At 38.3% G+C, this 20,408-nt stretch overlaps 1 protein-coding gene across 1 annotated transcript in view; it reads left to right on the top strand.

Moving 5' to 3' along the window:
• LOC26530364 (uncharacterized) overlaps nucleotides 1-20,408 on the top strand; it is an 89,423-nt gene that overhangs the window by 47,419 nt on the left and 21,596 nt on the right. The window lies entirely within an intron of this gene.

A 20,408-nucleotide genomic window follows, 5' to 3' on the forward strand; every position in this document is an offset into this window, starting at 1 on the left:
AATTGATATATTTTACCAATTTCAAACAGAAAGATGTAGTTTATTGCTCTATTTAAGCAGCCCGTGTACGAAACAAACATCATGTCCTTTACTCTATCTAACTCCAACAAGTATGCTATTTATAAATCTAATGTAACTTTCCATCAAAATCGGGTTTAAAAGCAATATAATGGCCACTGCGCATTTGGATCTCTGAACAGTCAAGATAATCTATTATTGTAGGGCCGATTCCATTTGCTGTAGGACCAACATGAGCAAATACATATCGCATGGTGCATGCCTCTTGCAATTTGCCATTTGCATAGTAATTGCATATTTATCTTGTGTGGTTAATGTTTATCGCTTCCATTGCTTACAGCCTATATATAGTCTGGCCCAATCATTGTATTTTCTCATCTCTTAGCCCACTTTTCGAGTTGCAATAAACATAACATAAATTTAAATCGTGGAGCTGTTCGAGCGGCCACTTTAAGTGCAAGATGCATAATTTAGTTAATTCTTTTTACGTTTTCTGCTCTTGTTTTTTTTTTCTTCTGTGTTGTATCATACATATACATACACACTTTTTTCTTGCTTTGTGTTCAGCTTGTTTCAAGCTGAATTATGGCGCATTTGCAGCGCAACCATTTGCTGCGTATCTCTCGTAAATATCGCGTATACGCCCTGTGCAGCAGGGCACCCAACGCCGGAGCGGATGCTGCCAGTGGCAGGGATTGCCGCTGCCACGTCTGTGCGGGAGAGGAAAAAGGGGAGAGTGTTGTTAGTCGCACTGTTGTGTTACCGTGTTTGGCTACAAAAATGCATATCCATGCTGCAGTGAGCCATTTCTTTGCTGTAGCTTTTTGCCGTCGAGTCGTTTCATCGCGCAATTTCCGCACAAGTGTTGGCAATATAAAAATAGCGACAAAATATAAAAGTAATTTATGTGCACTTTTTCCATATCATTTCTATATATGCATACATACATACATATTTACATATTTACATATATGTAAATTCATGAGCTGGTTGTTTGCTGCTTGGCGTAGTTTATGAAACTGCATTCAAAAATATGAAAAATGCATGCTGATGCTCTCGTTTATATGCACAAACTGCATTTAATTTATTAAAATAAATATTTTTGCTCGCAGCAGGCAGATTGCAGAGACATTGGGCCCACAAATTTGGTCACTGTGCATCAATTATGCATGTATTGAAAATATTGGCTACCAACTGAACGTTTAATATGCCGTTACCCCAGTCAGGTGTGGACATGTGCGTGTGCGTATGTGTAAGCGTGGGCTTACCAACAACAATGCCCGAGACTGACAGCTTTCAGTAATGGTAAATTTCCGAATTGCCATAAATATTTAATTGACTGAACAGAGCGCAACAATTTCGAATTTAATTAACCAATTTTGAACTTGATGGCCATGCAAATTACATGAAGCGGTCGCTAAACAAAGCGCCTAAATTAAATGTGTGCTCCAATCTATTTCAATAATGTACATCAATCAGCGTTAGTGGCACAATCATGTGGTCAACCACATAACCACTACTCACACATAGCCGCACACACACACACACGCACATTCTGCTGGAGCAGAATTTAGAAATTTATCGACACAGTTGACAAATTCTCAGGAACATTGCGATAGAGCTTAACAACAACTGTTGCTGTTTTTATTTGAATTATTTATATTATAAACAAATCGAAACTTTACTACTTATTGGAGTAATTGAACTATACTGGCTGTATAAATATTAATTTTATTGCAATATTTTAACACTTATAAACGAACACGGACTTTTAACATATTTGTCAAATTATCGTTACCACCTGTTGCTGCAGCCAACAATGTTTTTTTAAGAATTTAACTTATGAAAGTTAAATTTTATATTATTATATTGATTTTAACGATGCATCAACACCACATGCAATATGCTCCCGCTCATAAATTCAACTTTTATATAAAAAAAAAGTGAGCTTCATTGAAAACCAAATCAATCAGAAAGTGCGTATTTTAACTGCAAAATATAAAATAGTTTTCTGTATTGAAAAAATTTCTGCATAAATATACGCATATGTATGTATATTATTATTATTGCGATCAGGGGAATTAAAGTTATTATTCATAATGTCAAAAAAGCTGCAGCTATTTGCGACATGCAGTGAGGCATATTTGTATAAGCTATTAAGTATGCAGAGTACAAAATTATAGAGAACGAGCAACAACAATTTAAAAGTTAACAAATAAAATAAAATTATGCAAACGTAAAAGGTGCAGAGCAAATTTGCAACTGAACAACTTCGCAAAAAAAAAGCGGAAAAACTCTGGAAAAAAACACGACTCCATAATGTATGAAAACTGTTGTCAGAGTGTAAAAATGTCTATTTACATAGTCATGCATCATGAACACAGACACATACTGAAAGAAAAAGAAAGAGTAGGAGAGAGCTGAAGAGTGAGAAAGTGTGTTTTGGGTGAGCGGTAAAAACGTTTAGATTTGCGCACACGTGTAGAAAAATTAAAATATATGTATATAAATACGTACGTAGGTGCATGTAAACTATATATATGTGTGTGTGTGTGTGTGTGTGTACAAAAGTTCATAAATTTTAAATGCGACACTCGCAGGCCAGAACGAGACACAGATTGCGGCAAACTATTTGCAAAATAAACTCTACAACACGAGAGCAACAGCGGCGCCGGCAGCTGGAGCGTACCAGGAGGCCAGTGTAAATGCAAATAAATCCCAAAAGCAAAGCCCAAAAAGTATGCAACACTAAATAACAGCAACAACTGCCACAGTTTGAGGCACGTCCGCAGACGTCGGCGCTGCCTCTTGCAGCGCTCGCTTCATGGCTCGTTTGCTTGTTAAAAGATAACTGTTACTGCAAACACACACACACACACATACGTAACCCCATATGCAAAACATGCCCACAACTGGACAGGTGCCCCGCCCCACTCACAAGTAAACAAAATAAAAATATAAAAACTGAACATGCCGTTGAAATCACCACAAAAATATTCTTGAAATATATGCATTGCTATAAGAAGATAAATGATAATTTACTGGCATTTGTCGACTGTATTTTGTCCAAAAATCCCAGGCGCATCAACATTCTCGAATTCGGATATCTGCAGAAATGCATTGTTGCCACATAAAATCCTCGCGGCACGAAAATTAAGCGGAAGTGCTGGATCAAAACAAAGACATCAATATTCCAAATTCTCTAGACGAGAATGTTGAGCTAAAAGATAGAAAATGGCTAACACACTTATTTAAATACATGGTCACAACATTATCAAATATCAGCTGCGTGTGTTCTCAGTAGGCCACAAAATAATTTAGCTAACTCTTACTCAATTTCCGAGAAATTACTAATAATAAGAGATACTTTATACCTTATACAGTTAGAGGAGGCATGCGTTTACTTGTTCTCGCCTACATAAATCCTATTTATTGATACAACAACAGCCACTGTGTGCTGTATGTACCCTACGTAGAACGGAAGTCTCATATTTCACAATCGGAAATTTCTGATTTGATTATATTTAGCGCCAATGGCGACCGCTTAATGAGCAAATTTTAGCTTGCAATTAGCAGTCGAGGATTTGAAGTGGTCAGCCAGCTGCACGGTCCCAGCTGCCTGGCTTGTGGTTTTGCACATTTCATTTCACTTTTATTATTCATTCAAAGTAAGCCAACAACAAAAACTGTGCAAACTTTTTAATGCGCAGCAAACGGTCAAAAGCCTTCCAATGGGCGCTGGGCATACGCCTTGACGGCTGTCAAGTCGACTTTCGATTGCCCTACACTTGGCAAAAATAGCCTGCCAAGGCCAGTATATTTGAAATGCCTCTTGAAACTTGCAACAACCTGTCAAGTGTTTGGCTAGCAAATCAAATGGCTAACACCTTTAAATGCCTTGCAGAGCATTTTAAATTGAATGTAACTTTATATATTTTTATCATATTGCAAACTAGCAGGAATTATGCAGTCATCTAGTTTGATTCAAATAATACTTATAAAGCTTGGCATAATATTCGCTAATTACCAGGCCCTTCAAAAGCTGCTAGTTATGACACCTTAAAGGTGTTCGAAGAACAATATAATATTGCTGCAATTCCTTGCAGAAGCTTCTAGTTATGACGCCTGAGGTGCTGCAAAGAACAATATCAATATTATGTATGCTAAGTAGCTTACAATCCGTGTAAATGAACGGTTTGGGGCACACAGCTAAAATGTGTTGTAGCTTTAACTATATTTAGTAATTAAAACTATTTTACAATCTTTGCAGCTTATTATAACATATTTTTCCAGTTCAAAAATACTTTATGTATATAAGTATATATATATGTATATATTATAATATATTTTTGCCAATTAAAAACTACTTAAAAATCTGTGGAATTTTCATAAAATTTATACTTTATTAAAAGTAACTTTTAACTAGCCCATCATTTTAATGAGCTCTATTATTAACGTAATATTATCGCCCGACTTGTGTTGAAAATTATAAAACATATGTATATATTTAGAGCACGCTCTGTGCTCTATCTACACCGATTTTCACTTTGTGTCCTGCTCTCGCTGCTTGTTGACTGACTAAAGTTAATGGAAAATGGCAAAGTTTTTCAAGCATTTTATGGGCACAGGATACAAACCTTTGACAAGCGTGGCAGTCATAACTTTTAATGCTCTTGTTGCCTGTCATGTGGCACGCCCACATCTAAAAGAACACCTCTTAAAAGACATTTACAGCTTTACAGCTTGCCGCAATGAAACTTTGTTTCCGTTCACTCTTGTTTTTGTTTGAAGCATTTCAATGGCAGATTTCCTGCTTCCTGTTCGCGACGAGGCTCAAAGTGATTTTGTTTTTCTATGCAGATATTAAAATGGTATAAAACTGGACAACACCCCTACCCGAAAACCAAAATAAAAAAAAAAAAAGAAAACAACAACAACAATGCCGAGCTAATTAAAATCATTTCATAAATTTACCATTCCGTTGGGTACAACAGCAAAGTGCCCCAAAAAAGTGGCCAGCAAACAACTCCAAGTCGCAGCCACGAGCCCAAGGACGCAAACAACTGGTCAAAAGAGAGTGTGAGGGGGTTGGCTGTGGAAAGTTCGCGGGGTGGGGTGTCCGGATGGACGTTGGAGCCTGCGGCTGGGACGCGACACGTGCAATGGGCGCGTCAAATAGGAATTCATTAACAAAACGCTACGCAAAATTTTAATTAAATATTAAAGCATAAAAGTCGTGCGCAATATATTTTTATTTTTGTTGTTGTGGTTGTTGTTGTGCGACAGTTTTCGCAGGCTGCCCACGCCCAGCCATCTCCCTTTTATACTAGAAAATTATGCTCTATTTACGGCCAAAATGAAACTTTTCATTCTATTGAGGTTTTATTATATTTTATTCTCGTGTTTATGCCAACTGTCATTAACTTAATAAGTCGAATCGAGCCAATGAACGTCACAGCTTAGATATATAAATGTGGATAAGTGCAGCAACAAAAATTAAGTATACGACCAGAGCGCCCCTGCGTAGTCAACGACATTAAAGCTTGAAAATAACTATATGACTTGCGAGTCTACCAGAAATACACATACACACACAAATACACAAGATTCACTCACACACAAACACAGCAATTCACATCTGCATGGTTTGCCTACGGCATTTAATGTATCTTTAATTTCCCCAGAGGTTAATGTCGCACACAATCAGAGAGGTGGCGACCTCTATGTGAGCACATCACAAGTTTCTACTTACAATGCGGATTAGCTAAATAGCAACAGATAACATAACCCTTCGAAGCATATTTTCCGTAATAGCTGCCTCATTCTTAAACGAACATCTAATACTTATTAGCTTGGTTACGTTAACAGAGCATGTTTTTTGAGAAAATTTTCAACCAGAGTTTCAATTTTATTTATAAATTTCTCAATTTAAGCTTAAGGCCGATCGACTTAAGAAAGACAAAATGACATGCACACAGTTTCTCACGCTTTATGCATTCTTAAAATATCCAAAATCACGTCTAGGTACGCATAGTATTACTATAGAAAATTAAAACTTCCTCTAGCACGAGTTTAGTTGAGTAGAAAGTTCTCATAAATGCAACATATAAAAAACTTATACATAAGTATTAAGCTTACATATCTTTACTAACTGTCACTAAATAATTGAGCAGCATTGTATGAAATACTCATGTAAATGGCTGCGAGTGTATTTGCGTGTGTGTGTATGAGTGGGTGTGTGCTTGTGTGTATGTGTGTGTCATATACACTCCCACTTACTCAGAAACAATCACACATGAGTGCACCCATCGTGTGTGCGTATTCGTATTAACGCCAGTCCCAAATTCAAAATACAAATTGGAATTGGAATTGGAATTGGGAGAGGTGCCTTTGAGTATAGTTTAGTTGCAGCTCTTTCATTTTGCGACTTGAGAGAGTACTCTAAATGCCCCAGACGATAATAATGACTTGTAGTTAATACCGCTAAGCGTCTATGTTGCCCATACGAAACGAAACGGCACGAAGCGAAACGGAATTGAATGGAATGGAATGGAATAAAACTTAATGATGGGCATGGCCATGATCGATGCGTTGCCGGGAAACCCTTTTCTCTTCCCGGGCCAAGGACTTACTCTTTCTCGCTGTTTCTGTTAGCAACTAATGATGCCGGTGGGACCGGAAATGCGATGCAATGCATCTAATTAACTTTGGCAAACTTTGGCCGGGCTTAGCACAAACTGCCAAGTAGCGATACCCCCACAGATTACACTCCACCCAGCTCTCTGGCAGCCATTGAAAAATGTTTGCAATTTTCGTTCGCTATGCTGCAGATTTTGCTGCTTCGTGTTTGGTTTTTGGTTTGTTCCATTTTTTTTTCTGTCTTGTTTTTGTTTTTGGAAGGGTGTTGTTTAATAAACTAGGCAAACATGCAAATGAACTCGGTTGAAGGCACAGAGGCTGGTCTTGAACCTGGAACTGCATATGGTCCTGAACCTGGCCGAGACTTTGACAGTCAATGGGAATGCTGCTGATTTTCCAATGGGTATTCATGAGGAGCGCCCGGTATGCCAATAATTTATAATGCACGAAGGATCTGTGTGCGTGTGTGTGTGTGTGTGTGTGTGTTTGAGGGAGTGAGTTGTGTGCTTGGGTCGACGGGCGTCGCCATAATTGCCTGAGTAACTTGTTAATGGCTCGACGGGCTCCTTCATGGCTGCTGCAGCTGCTGCTTGGTTCTTTTTGTTGTTGTTCGAGTCCTGGCCCTTGTTTATTGGCAGCGTGCTGCAGGGTAAACAAATTCGCCCAGGCTGGTCAAAATTTGATTGAATTGAACTGCGCCATGCATCATGGTAACTCAAATGGGTCAAATAGCATTCGCAACTGCCGCAACTGAAGAGCCCAACAACAACGTTATCAAAGTAAAGTAAAGAAATTATGTGGCTTAGTAAATGGTAAAGAATAAATAAACAAAAATCTTATATATTTGCAAAATTTAGATTTTATTGTTTGCCTGTCCATAGCCATGGATTACATTAGGGCACAGGGTATCTCAAAGTCGAGCGCTGTTAGGCTTGACACTTTGACTTGTGGAGTATTCATGGGGCATGCAATTTGCTATAATAAGCTTCCTATATCGATTTAAAAGTTGCTTTCGTTAACATGAATTTTCTGCATTTTAAACATGAGTTTTCTGCAAATTTGTATATTGTAGTTTCTGGAAAAAAATATGCAGCTGTTCTTTTGTGGCAGCTTATCCTTGACTATAATAATTTTCTTTTTTAATTTACTAATGATGTTGCTGAAAATTTAAGTGTAGCACTGGGAAGCCCGGCAAAACAACTGTGGAAAAAATGAATGTCATGACGCTGCACTTTTCCTGCCTGCTAACGCGTTGACGATGCCAGCTCGAGGGCAGACCTCACCTTACCACATTTTTTTTTTAGCCAAAACTCAACGCCTCGCACAGCGGCTGCTCTAATGAATTTGCATTTTTTATAAATCCCCATTGATGTGCTCCACTTTTGCAGGCCCTTGCCGGCCAACTGCCAAGCGATTGCACATTTCTTGTATGCACAATGTAGCTGCAAGCTCTTGTTGCAGTTGTTGCTGTTGTTGCGCTGTCCCGGACATTGGCATGCCCACAGCAATGTCGAGAGTGTAAGCGGATTCGGAAGTGGACACGAAAGCATGACACAAGTGAAGAATTGATAGACACGCTTGTTGCATTTGACGTGGATTCTATGTCAATGCGTACAGGTTTGTCAACGAGCGTGAGTTGTGTTTGTATCTGTGTGTGTGGGTTGACGTGTGTCTGTAGTTGTGATCAATGGTCGATTAGGCCAAGGCTAGCAAGCTAGATATACGAGAGCAGTCTATCAAATTTTGATGAAATTTTCACAAGTAACTGTCAAACTTGTTCAAGCTCGACATGTTTCATCCCAGCGTTGCGTTGATTAGAGTGCATTAAAATCAAAATAATTAGGATAATGTTTAATAAAAAATAAACGTATCTATAGATAGGAGGTATCTGTGAGTAGCATTGGATTCTTAATTGAATTAAATATACCAAAAATAGAAATATCCTTTTGTAAAGCTATTAAGATAATAAATGTGTTAATTCGCTTTCTCTGCTGCTATAAAAAGTGAACATTTCAAACTTCCTTCGAAATTTAATTATATTGCATAGAAAAAATATTCAACTTTATGTAATAGGCTTTGTTTTTGTCAGGAAATCATGTTAGGAAGTTGACGTCCTAATATTCAAACCTTTTGCCTATCGATGACTGTTATCGATAATTATATTTTTATTATCAGCAAAGGATGTACTATTGCTTGTATAAGCTTCTATTGCTTAGAGACCCTATAGTAAGATGACTACTATGACTTCACTACAAGTTCGTATCCTCGTTGTTCAGCTCATGATTGGATTGTCGATAACCTAGTTTGATTTTTCAAACTGAAAGAGCCACGATTGGTTAACTATAGGGAATTGCATAGTCAAGCATGCAATGCGGAAAATGTGTTTACTTGGCTTTCTGCCATATATGCTAAAAGTGCCGTTCAATATGGCAGATTGGCCCAGTTGCTTGTCGTTGTCGTTTTTACGAGCTGACTGCTTTATGCTGTTTTCGTGCCGTGTTTTGTTGTGTTTGTCTTTGCACACACGTCGACAGTTCGGTTCGGCATCGACTGCTCCCTCATTGGGGGCCGCTCCGATGGGGACCTGCACTGCATTTTGCACTCTGCACTTGCCATAAATCTCAGTCAGCACTTGAGGCAAAAGAGAGAAGAAAAAAAAGGGCAAACTTTGCATTGTTACTGGCAATGCAAAGTGAAATTCTGAAAATCTCTTTTCCAAGTTTTCGTTACTGATTAAGCTAGAGAAAACGCTAGCCATGACCAATTGGCAGACAATTCAACAGTCATAAGTTTAATCAACATCAAATTTAATTAAAATACTAAAAGCATCCGATACGCTCACTAATGCAAATCAGACAGTGCCACAAACCAAATTCAAGAGTGTAAGATAAAAGCTCGAGCAGTTGAAATAGTCAAGGACTGCCATGCACACTTAAACGGAAATCATTGTGGTCCAAGCACCCTGAACCCATGGAAGGGCCTCTGAGAACAGCAACAGGAACCACAACAGCTGTGGGCGAATCAACATTTGCAATACTCTTGCTCCTCTACTTGTAATTAAGTAGTCGAAGCGAGCTCACAGAGAAGGGTTCACAGGTCGGACAGCCACATTGGCAATATTAAATAAAAATCAATTTAAGTGCAGTGAATGCACCTGTGCGAAGCTCAGCTCAGTTAACAGCTGCTTCATTTTAAAAATCGATAAGCCAATTTTAACTCAAGAATAATTACTGAATCTTTGTTCAATCAACAATCCATTGAACACATATCCGCTGCATACTAATGCTTCAGGACTATTGTCAGTTAGTTGATATTCGACTGCCACGACAATTGCTGTCGATACTATCTGTAACTATCTGCCTTCTTCACATGTTATAATTTTGCCATTTGCTTGAAAAGAACAAATAAACAAATTATTTTTAAATTATAATTTGAAATATTTTTTATTATTATTAGTGAATATTATATATTATTATTATTAGACAAATTAACGAATATTTTTTAAATTATAATTTTAAGTATCAACATAAAAAACGTAGTTTTTATAATGAAAACGTAAAGTGCTTGCAGTAAAAACTAACTGCAATTATTATTAACAACATTGTAGAATAACTAACTTTTACAAATTAACTAAAAACAATTGTAAACACATTTCGCTCTCACATATCTGAGCGATTAAAAAATAAAGTAAAACAAATGAAAAAAAGGAATTTGACCTTTGTGTACTACCATGTTCACTTTCAATTTGGCTTTCATGTCAGCTGAAACAATAGAAAAGTGTAATTGTTTTTATTTTTTGTTGCGAGAGATTGAGCGAGAGAGAGAGAAAGAGACTGCGAAATGGTAGAAACATTTGCCGCTTTGCAACACTTAGACAAATGCTGGCTAAATTAAACACCTCGCGGCGCAAAAGCTTACTTGTATGCGTGTGTGTATGTCGGTGCCTGAGTGTGTGTGTGTGTGTGTGTGGGCAACTAATTTAAAAAGTAATTTTTACTTCCGGCATTTACACAGCTGCAGCACAGCAAATTGCCACGCCCCTTGCTGGTTGGCAAGTTGGTGAACTACAGTTTTATGCAATCTGGCCTCAAATTTGCGCTGCGAACGCTTCAAGCAAACACAATAGCGCAAGTTTGTTTGCGCAACCAGCCAAATCAGAGTAAATAATAATAAAAGCGCCCACAGTCAGAGCAACAGCAACAACACCAACAACAGCTGGGGCAACAGGCAAACAAAAACAACAACAGGCAAGTATGCTTATTTAACGCCACCAAAACTGAGGTGTTTGACTATTCTGTGACGGCTTCTCAGCCGCAGGTGGCAGGCACTCAAATGACAGGTGTTACCCACCGGCTTTTCGAATCTTCCGTCTGCCAAGCTCATCCTGTCGCGCTTAATTTGGTGAACATTCAGCGAATTTCATTAAATTTATTGCCAACTTGCAATTGAATTATGGTAAATCCAATTAATTGCCATTTCGCGACCAATAAATTGTAATCAATTTCAATTGTACAGCGCTCGCCAGCCAGTCAAAATATATAAATATACATATATACATGTATAAATATGTATATATATGTATATATTGTTTGCCAAATTGTGTAGCTTACTCTTATTATAATAATATGTTGTTAATCTAGGATTGAGGTTTTCGGTTGAACATTAATACAACTTAATGCCATCCCATTCAATCAACTCGTTTTTAATTGCCCTTTTTTATCATAGCACACACTTATCTTGATTATATAATATATTATTCATTAAGGCCAGTTGTCTTTTGTGAACCATAAAATCAATTATGTCTGTGTCAAAAACTCAAAGCAAATCATTTTTAAATTATAATATTTTGATGTACAAGTATTTTGTCAGCAAGTAAGTCACTTTATATTCACTTGAATTTTACTAAAATTTGAAACATTCGATAAGACAGCCCTGCTTGAGTCTATATTAAGAAATATCTGCTCATACAAAATTTGGTAAATGCTAAGTGTGCCTTAAGTTTCATCAGTCCCCTTTTGCCAAAACCCTAACAAGACCACAAAGTTACCTTTGCGTACACTTTGCGGTTGCTTGGTTAAGTAGACCACAAGTGGGATAAGAGAAGAGGTAATTGCCGAGTAAGAGCATGTGTTGTAAGTGAAATAAACATAAAAAAAAAATACAAAAGAGCTGCCAACATCATAATTGAATAAGTAAATAAGCAAGTGCCGGTATCTAGTGTAGTTGAATAGTGTATACCCTTCAACCAATTTGAATGTATCTTTTTAGATGTATATACATACATACTTGAGCTCTGCACGGCTGCATTCTAATTTGAGCTCCGAGTACTTGTCTTTGAGTACCGTTGAGTTTTGCACTCTCTTTTGCGCACAAACAATTCGTCTGATCGGGCTACCATTGTATTGAATGTGTGCAAAATTTCGAGTACTCAGATCAAACGGCATGGAATGAATGCGTGTGCGAACTGGAATAAGGGACAGAGTGCAGCAAAGAACAACAACAATGCACAATGCGCAATTTAATTGAGTTTTTTATTTTTATTTTGTTTTTACTTGTGTCCGTCAAAAATCGGTGGTTGTAGTCATTGTGTGGCCGACAATACAGAATGCATTCACAAAATGAAGAAACAACCAAATTATATATTCCAATTCAGAAATTGATAACAAAATTATGTGTTCTGCCACTCTAATATTATTACCCGAAACACTAAATAATATTTTTGAGCATCATTCAAACAATTGAAATAGAAATAAGCACGAATCATAGTCTTTTATTTAATTATTTTACCCGAAACACTAAATAATATTATTGTATAGTTTTCAAACAATGTAAATTGAAATAAGCACGAGTCTTTTATTTAATTAGTATATTCAAAACACTAAATTATTGAATAATATTGAATTAATAGGAATAAACACGCGCCATAGTGAATACTTTATTAGATTTCGCTAAATCAAAGCAGAAGCAGTCGTAAACAACAAATTACAGCACACATTCCTCTCACTCTTTTTACCACTTAATTCGCTTGTGTAATTTAAGAATGTGTATGAATGTTCGAGTGCACATACGCCAACATTAATTAGGGAACGCATCCCAGTTCATTCAATTAAATTTGAGCATGATTGATTCATAGTCTTATCTAAATGCAGGCATGCAAAACTCCAGTGTATTAATGTATATTCATGCATATTACCTATGTGTAGCAATACATCTATACAATTAATCAAGGCTGTAAGTCCAAGAAACGTTTGACTGTTCCAATGTCTCGCTCGATTTGTCAAATGAATGTTTGATATTGAGCCCTACTTCGAATCTGAATTCATCAAGTTTTACTAGGAACTAGTAGTTATGGAGTACAATAGAGTACTGAATTCATTAAAAACGCAAGAGATTCAAAAGGGTTATTCAAAATTCAAAAATGAACCGAAACACTTTTTGATAAGAAATGGTAAATGGTTCGGCTTAAAACCGGTTTACGGCGATAAGCTTATTGATCTCAAAAAGTCGTAAGACTATAAAGCTCAAATTCGGTATTCTTGTAACTGTTTAGATATATGACTAGAATATTAAGGTTTGCCTTATAAAAGTAAGACAAATAATAATATATCAACTCCGTTAAGCGGAAATTTAAAATGAAAGATGTCATCGACTATGTGTGTATATGTACTTATAAATTATGATGCATGTAAAAACAAAAGATTAGCAATCTGTTTTTGTGCCATATCAGGCACTCAAGTGTCAGAGGTTAAGCCGACTTAATGTAATAACAGAAATCATCTAAAGACATTCAAATAAGCGCGCGCCGTCTATCGCATCATTTACTAATTCATACGCCTTGGCAAGCACAGCGGAGGGTAGCGAGGTTGGAAGGGACGCGCAAGGATACAAAACTGAGCGAGGCAAGTGGAAGACATTTAAATATGCAGCTAATCATAAAAATAAATAAATAAAAAATAAACCAAACAAACACTCGAAAATAAGCACATAAATGCCATATATAGCATATAAGCAAAAATGCGCCATAAAAGCCAAAAACTGAGAGTAAACACTGGCGTACACAAATGGGCCGAAAAAAAAAAATAAAAAAAACAAGAACAAGAACAAGAAGAAGGAGTTTGAGCTGCAGAAGAAGCAGCACAGCAGCAACAGAAGAGGAACATTTCATTTCATAAGCTCCGGCATCTTAATCTTGGGGAAATAAACTCGTTGCCAGCGCCAGTGACTAAACGCCCCATATACACACCCTTACAAAATGATACCCTTACCCTTCACACCCCACCACCCAACCCCCAACACCGCTCACACACACCCCTTACAGAGCCGCTTTCATGTGCCGGCGCCGCTGGCTGTGGGCGATGCGCCATGTTTGAAATTAATTTCATTCACACAAAAATTTTCTCGCGCGCATACAATTTCATTAAGCAAATATTTTCGTCGCCCAGCAGTGCCCACCCTCCCCCCCCCTCCCTTCTCTTACCACCCACCCGGCAATCTACCTCCCCGTCCCCCACCCCCTCGCCTTCCACCGACGCCACACTTTTACACCCACTGTTTTTCCCCTGCTCGTCTATTTGTTTGTTATTTTTTTCTTGCTTCTGTTTTTTTTTTTTTTTAAGCGAGTTAACGACGCGCAGCATTTATGCCATTTTAATGCCGCGAGCGTTGCTCAAATGAGCCGCTCATAAAACGACGTTGGCACAATGATAGTCGGTGCCACGCCCACATTGGGCAACAAAGGCAGATGAACAATTAATGCATTAAAAACGCGATGCGAAACATTTGCATGGCCAATAAAAATGGCATTTAATAGCAGCTGCAAATTTGCAGCCTCAAATAATCAGCATAAAAATAAAGCAAGTGTGCTCTAGTGGGGATACCGAATCTACTCGGCTAATAGATACCCTGGACTCAGAACAGAGCTGCCATTGCAAAGATTCTAGCTTTCTTCTTTAATACATGCACAAAAACAAAAACACATTTTAGGCGGCAGCTAGGCTTCTTCTTCCTGTAGCCCTACACTATGGGATATGATTTATGCAACTTTTAGGAAAAAAAACGTTTTACAAATTTAATGGGAACGAAATATTCTGGATCAAAGTATATTCAAAGATATCGTACAAACCAAATTCAGCTTCTCTTGAGCTTATAAGGAGATATGGTAAGAGAAAAAACAGCATGGCTATCGATTATCAATATTACGAAACCGGAACAAGCTATCGAAAATTTACATTTAATCGGGCTTTACAACAGGAGGTTCACTTCGTCTGTCTGTAATAGATTGTCTATAGATTCTGAGATGGACGGACATGGCCAGATCCGTGATGATCGGGCATACATGTACTTTATGAGCTCGCAAACACGTTCTTCTGCCTGTAACATACAAACACTCAAAACCATTACACCCTCTTATTCATTTTCTACGGGTTCAGAGTACAATCAAAATAAAAACAAGGCAGAAAAAATGAGGCCAAATGCAGTAGACTGGGGACAGAAGACAAAGCCAATGACAATACACAATAAAAATGTATAATTGGAAATGGGAATATTCCTCACACAGTGAAAACAACAATAAAGTTGCCCAAAAATAAATACATTGCAATGCATGCAAAACGGATAGGCTTTCAACAACTTTGATTTCTTTTAAATAAACAAATGCTCAGTTGCGAATCTAAGGAATTCTATGAGATGAAATAAAATGAATTCAAATTGAAATGATACTGGCACAAATTTGGCAGAATGTAAAGGGAAAGCTGAAAAAACTATAAAACAATTTTTAAAAATGGCAAAGGTCAAGCAGAAATAAGCTAAAAGGTATCACGACAAAGTATAAAAAGCAATGTGAATGATGATATGGCACAAAAGATAATGAAAGAACATAACGATGAGGCATCGATAAGCATGGCGCAACTGGGCTCTAAATTAAAAAACATGAATAAATAATCAAACGTTATTCCATAGTCAAAAAATTATAGATTTACTGGAACAATTTAAGGTCAACTTTAATATTTAAAGCTTACAAATTCCCCCACATCTGTATGCCAAATACATAAGTCCACATTCTCATATGCAACCGAAACCTTTTGCCAGTGAATGGCTATTCGAAACAAGTGGCGAAGCGAATGCACTTCGAATCGAAAGTTTTGAAGTGCACGCGCCCCAACAACAACATCAGCAACAACAACAACAAAAAAAAAAACAAAGTTACGCTCTTTAATTGCTGTTTGGCCCAAAGTTTAACGCAACAGTTTCTGTTGCTGTTGCAAAGGCAGTAGAAGAAAAAAAGTGTGGCCAGGCCTCGGCACAACAAGCAGCACTCGCTCAAATGATCCGAAATGAACGGACGTGGTCCGGACAGGGTCTCGGCTGGGGCTGGGGCTGGGCTGGATCAGGGGCTTGGTGTGGCATGCCGTGGCGTTTGGCGCTGAAATGATTACGCGCGCAAGAGCGGCTTGTCGTTAAAGCTGGCTATGCCCAGCGGCCGCGCCCTCCACTCCGCTCCAGCACTCGCAATCAGACAGACACAAATGGATGCGGCAACCGCAGAGCCACACGGCCGAACGGCCGTAGAGACTTTGGCCAATATTTCAAACACGCGTCGAACGCATTTCCGTGCGGAAAACGGTTACAGCGGAAATGCAACTTTGGCCGTTGTTCAAGCATAACTGTTGTTTATGTTTGCACACACACACACACACACACACACACACACACACACACTCTGCCTCGGCAGAGGCAGTGAAACATGGCAATGGACGACGCTGGTTGGTTATCAACAAAAGTGCGACCCGTCCTGAGACACGGACACAGCTGTGTGCCGCCAGCATAAAATCGTTGCTCACTTTTTATATACTCTAGCTTAGGTATTTGAATTTTGTCATGTTATATGTAGCACATTTAAGACGACACCCTTCACACTGCAAAGTATTTTTATTCTCGCAAAACTATTCTGTTACAAGATTCCCGATCGATCCACGTTATCTCCGTTGCGAACTATCGATCAACCAACTTTTTATTTCAAAATATTCCGATCAAACACACCTGCTTTGAGTAAGCTTAGAGATTAGATCAAAATATCGCAGACCATATATTGCATGTGTCTGGTAGAGCATTTAGTATTCAGTGCATCTTTTCGTTGCCATTGTTTTTTGCAATTTTGGGTCAACAGCAGATACAGTTACAAAGCCGGTTACAGGCCCGCTTACAGACCCAGTTAACCATTACGCTACCAGTTAGTTTTGGCCCATTGCTGGCCAGACGAGACGGCTTATATATTTTTTTCTTTGCCCCTCTTCGGAATTGCAATTTTTGACAGCAATTTTCTTGCCGTTGACAAAAGCCTCACGCAGTAAATTGAGATGGATGAAAGCCAACAGACAGACAGACAGACAGATAGACAAACAGACAGAGGGGCCAGTTGGAAGTGAGCTCGTCTCTGACTGAGCCAATAAGCTCACTTGGTTTAAGGCAACGGAGACCCTTAAAAACCGCCCCAAAAAAAAAGTAAAATAAAATAATTGTTCAAGTAAAATGAAAGCCAACTAAAGGGCATTGCTGTTGTCCGGTTGCAGTATTTTGTGGACTGCTTAATTGGTTTGTCCTGGCAAAAAAGACGAGAGACTGAATATGAAATCCTGAATACGGCTAGCCAGCCAGCTGTTTCCTTTGGGTCAATGAGACTTACAACTGCGCGGAAACTAGCAGAAAGAAAAGAGAAAGAAGCGAGTAATAAAAAGTTTGCATCCCACATGGAGGGAACTATTTAATAATATTGCAATAGCTTTTTAGAGTATTTTCATATCCTTTAAATAAGCAGGGGTGCAAGCCAAAAAATATGTTATCGCTGGTTCGGTTCACAGCTCGAACCAGTTTCTTGCGTAAAGTAATATTCGCTTTCATTAAACAAGAAAAAGAAACGAGATAATATTGCAATAGCTTTTAAAGGTACTTTAAATGAATAAATTTAAGATGAAACTGCAAAATATGTAGATGAAATAGGTTTTTATTGTGAGAGGGCTGCACTCCCAAAAAAGTTAAAGGTGGTTCGGTTCACTGTTCAATCAGTTCCTTGCTTAATGTTCGATTCATGAACCTTCTTGTTTTCCACATCGTTGAACCTAAGTTTCGGTTCAAACCTAGGCTTATCATATACCAACTGCTCTCGATCTACAGGAAAGTTTTGAAAAATATAATTTTTTTCAGAAGTTTGGATCTACCAAATATAATAAGATAAATGTAATGATTAATGAGAAATCGATAGTTCCCAAGACCAGACCTTAAAAGTCTCTGATTTGGGGCTAATGTCTTCTTGTCACGAACCCAATAATCAAAAATCTGTGCGATTAACTTAATCGTTTATTGTGCATAAAGTATTTCACAGTTGGTTACACCTGACTGACATGTCCCTAATGCTTTTCACACGTTGCTAAGGTTTGTATTTGCGTGCGTGCGTGTGTTTGGTATTGATAGGATTTGCCTACGTCCTTTGAGTTTCAATCGAGCTTACTGCGAGTCATTAAGGGACATTAAACAAGACGACACGCCCACACGCCAAGCTCAGCAACAGAAGCCAGTTTTGGCCACTTTATGGTTTTGGCTTAAACGGTGCAGACATTTTCATTAATTTGCACAATTGAATGATTTTCATTAAATTGTAATTACCCGAAATTAATCGCTTTGGCAATTGGCAAACCAATTGATGAGGCGGAGCCTGCTGAGGAGATTGCGAAGGTTGCTCTGGTGCCTAAGCGGCTTATAGCTATTGCTTTGCCCGGAACCTATTCAGCATAGACATCATTTTGCCTTACTCTCCTACTCACTCTCTCTCTCTCTCTCTCTCTCTCTCTCTCTCTCTCTCTCTGTCTAGTTGCCTCTTTCTCTCTTGGCAGCCTTAAGCCGTGCTGATAAGGAAAACTTACCGAATCGATTCAATTGCATTGTTTGTGTTTGTCGACTGATTGAAATGCATGTGAGCGTGGAAATTGTTTAGTTTTCATTAGAAAACGCATTCCGAAAATCCATTGGCAGGCAATTAGAGCAGAGAAAAGTGTTGAAAAATAAAAGAAACGCAACTGCTGATTAGCCTCCAGCTATAAAAGCGCAAATGAATGCAAAGAAATGCAAAAAGGAAACAAGAGCAACAAAAAATCTGTTGTCTTTATCATGTCGAACATCAAATACCCTTGCAAAGCTGACAGCCTTGCGATACATTCCCATAGTTAGACACACAACGATGTCAATTTGTACGTTCTCGATAAGATATTGGGCGTAAAATAAAGCTTGAAACTTGTGTATGAAATCCCATATATGCTGAAAATTCTCTTCATGTCCTTCTTCATGACTTAACTAATAACTTCAGACTTGCACCCATCTATCCATTTGCTCAAAGCTTGTACATGTTGTGAATTACAGCAAGGTAAGCTTAGCCAGACCCTAAACTATTGGTACAAGTTGTGCTATATATCATGTAAGATTATAATTTATAATATTTATGTTTGGGGAGAGCCATCTTTAAGCCGTCACACATTTTACGACAAAATTATAATACTCTCTTGGAAGTGTATTAAAAGGCAAACGAAAATGCAAATAAAGCAGCCAAATGTCAGGTGCAAGTGTGTAGAAGGCTGGGCAGCAAGGGCGTGCGAGTCTTGGCAATTAAGAACGCCTCTGAACGGCAGCTGCCACTGAGTTGCTTAAGTGTGCGTTGCATATTTTAAGCTGCCGCCGCCTACGGCCCCCCGCATACCAAGTTCTGCACACAACCTTCTGCCACACCCCAAACAATGGGGCAGATGGTGCTGTTGCATCGGCAAAGCCGGTCAAAAGGCCGTCAAGGGTCGTGCCAAGTAACAATTTGCAACAACAAGTTGCAACAACGGCAATAATTCAGTTCAAGTGCACAAATGTGTTGCACATTTCGCATGCAGCTGCAAGGTAAATGTTTGGGCGCACTGCTGGGGCTTGGTCAGGTGCGAATATTGCCACAGGGCTGACAGCTCGGACAGCGCGAAGGTCTTTTCATTTCAAGAGGTTTTTCGAGTTTTTCGCAAACGACAGAGAGAAAGCAAGAAACATAGATAGAACTAAGTGCAAATCAACACGAACGGCGAGCAAGTGAAAGCAACAGATTAACACAATAAAACTCAAATGGAATAAACATTTCAAATGGGGCCAATTGAATAAATATAAGAATAACAATTAAATTTCCTGCGCGAATGCTCGCTTTAAGTTACCCTGTATAATAGTGGCTGTGGCTATACAATACCTTGATGGTCTTGCATCCAAGTGGCAACGCATGGCATATATATGGCATATGCCATAGAAGAAGATGAAGCAAAGAAGCATCATTTCTATTTAACTGGGAAAATAAGTTGACGGTCACTCTGCAAATCTTTTTTACTTTCAGTGAAACATGGGCACACACTTTATCAGTGGTTCGGTTCACGAATCAAACCAATGCTCCATCTTATGCTACAGTTGCTAAGCCTGGTTTTCGACTTGACTCGGCTCAGATTCCGACATATGGAAAGCTCTCTCTTTCACTCAAATCTGAACAAGATAGAACTCAAATAGTTTGCGTGTACAATTTTTAAATAAATGTTGTTGTTAAGTTTCAAATAACTTTATTTTCGCAGAAAATAACGATCCACTTTTAAATAAAAAAATAATTATTTTTGACTTTAAATAATTGTGCACATTTTGCATTCCTGCATACCGTAATTCGCTTTTAAACAATTCTTAAAATGAGTAAAACA

The sequence above is a fragment of the Drosophila virilis genome, chromosome X (assembly GCF_030788295.1).
Source record: "Drosophila virilis strain 15010-1051.87 chromosome X, Dvir_AGI_RSII-ME, whole genome shotgun sequence".
Lineage (NCBI taxonomy): Eukaryota > Metazoa > Arthropoda > Insecta > Diptera > Drosophilidae > Drosophila > Drosophila virilis.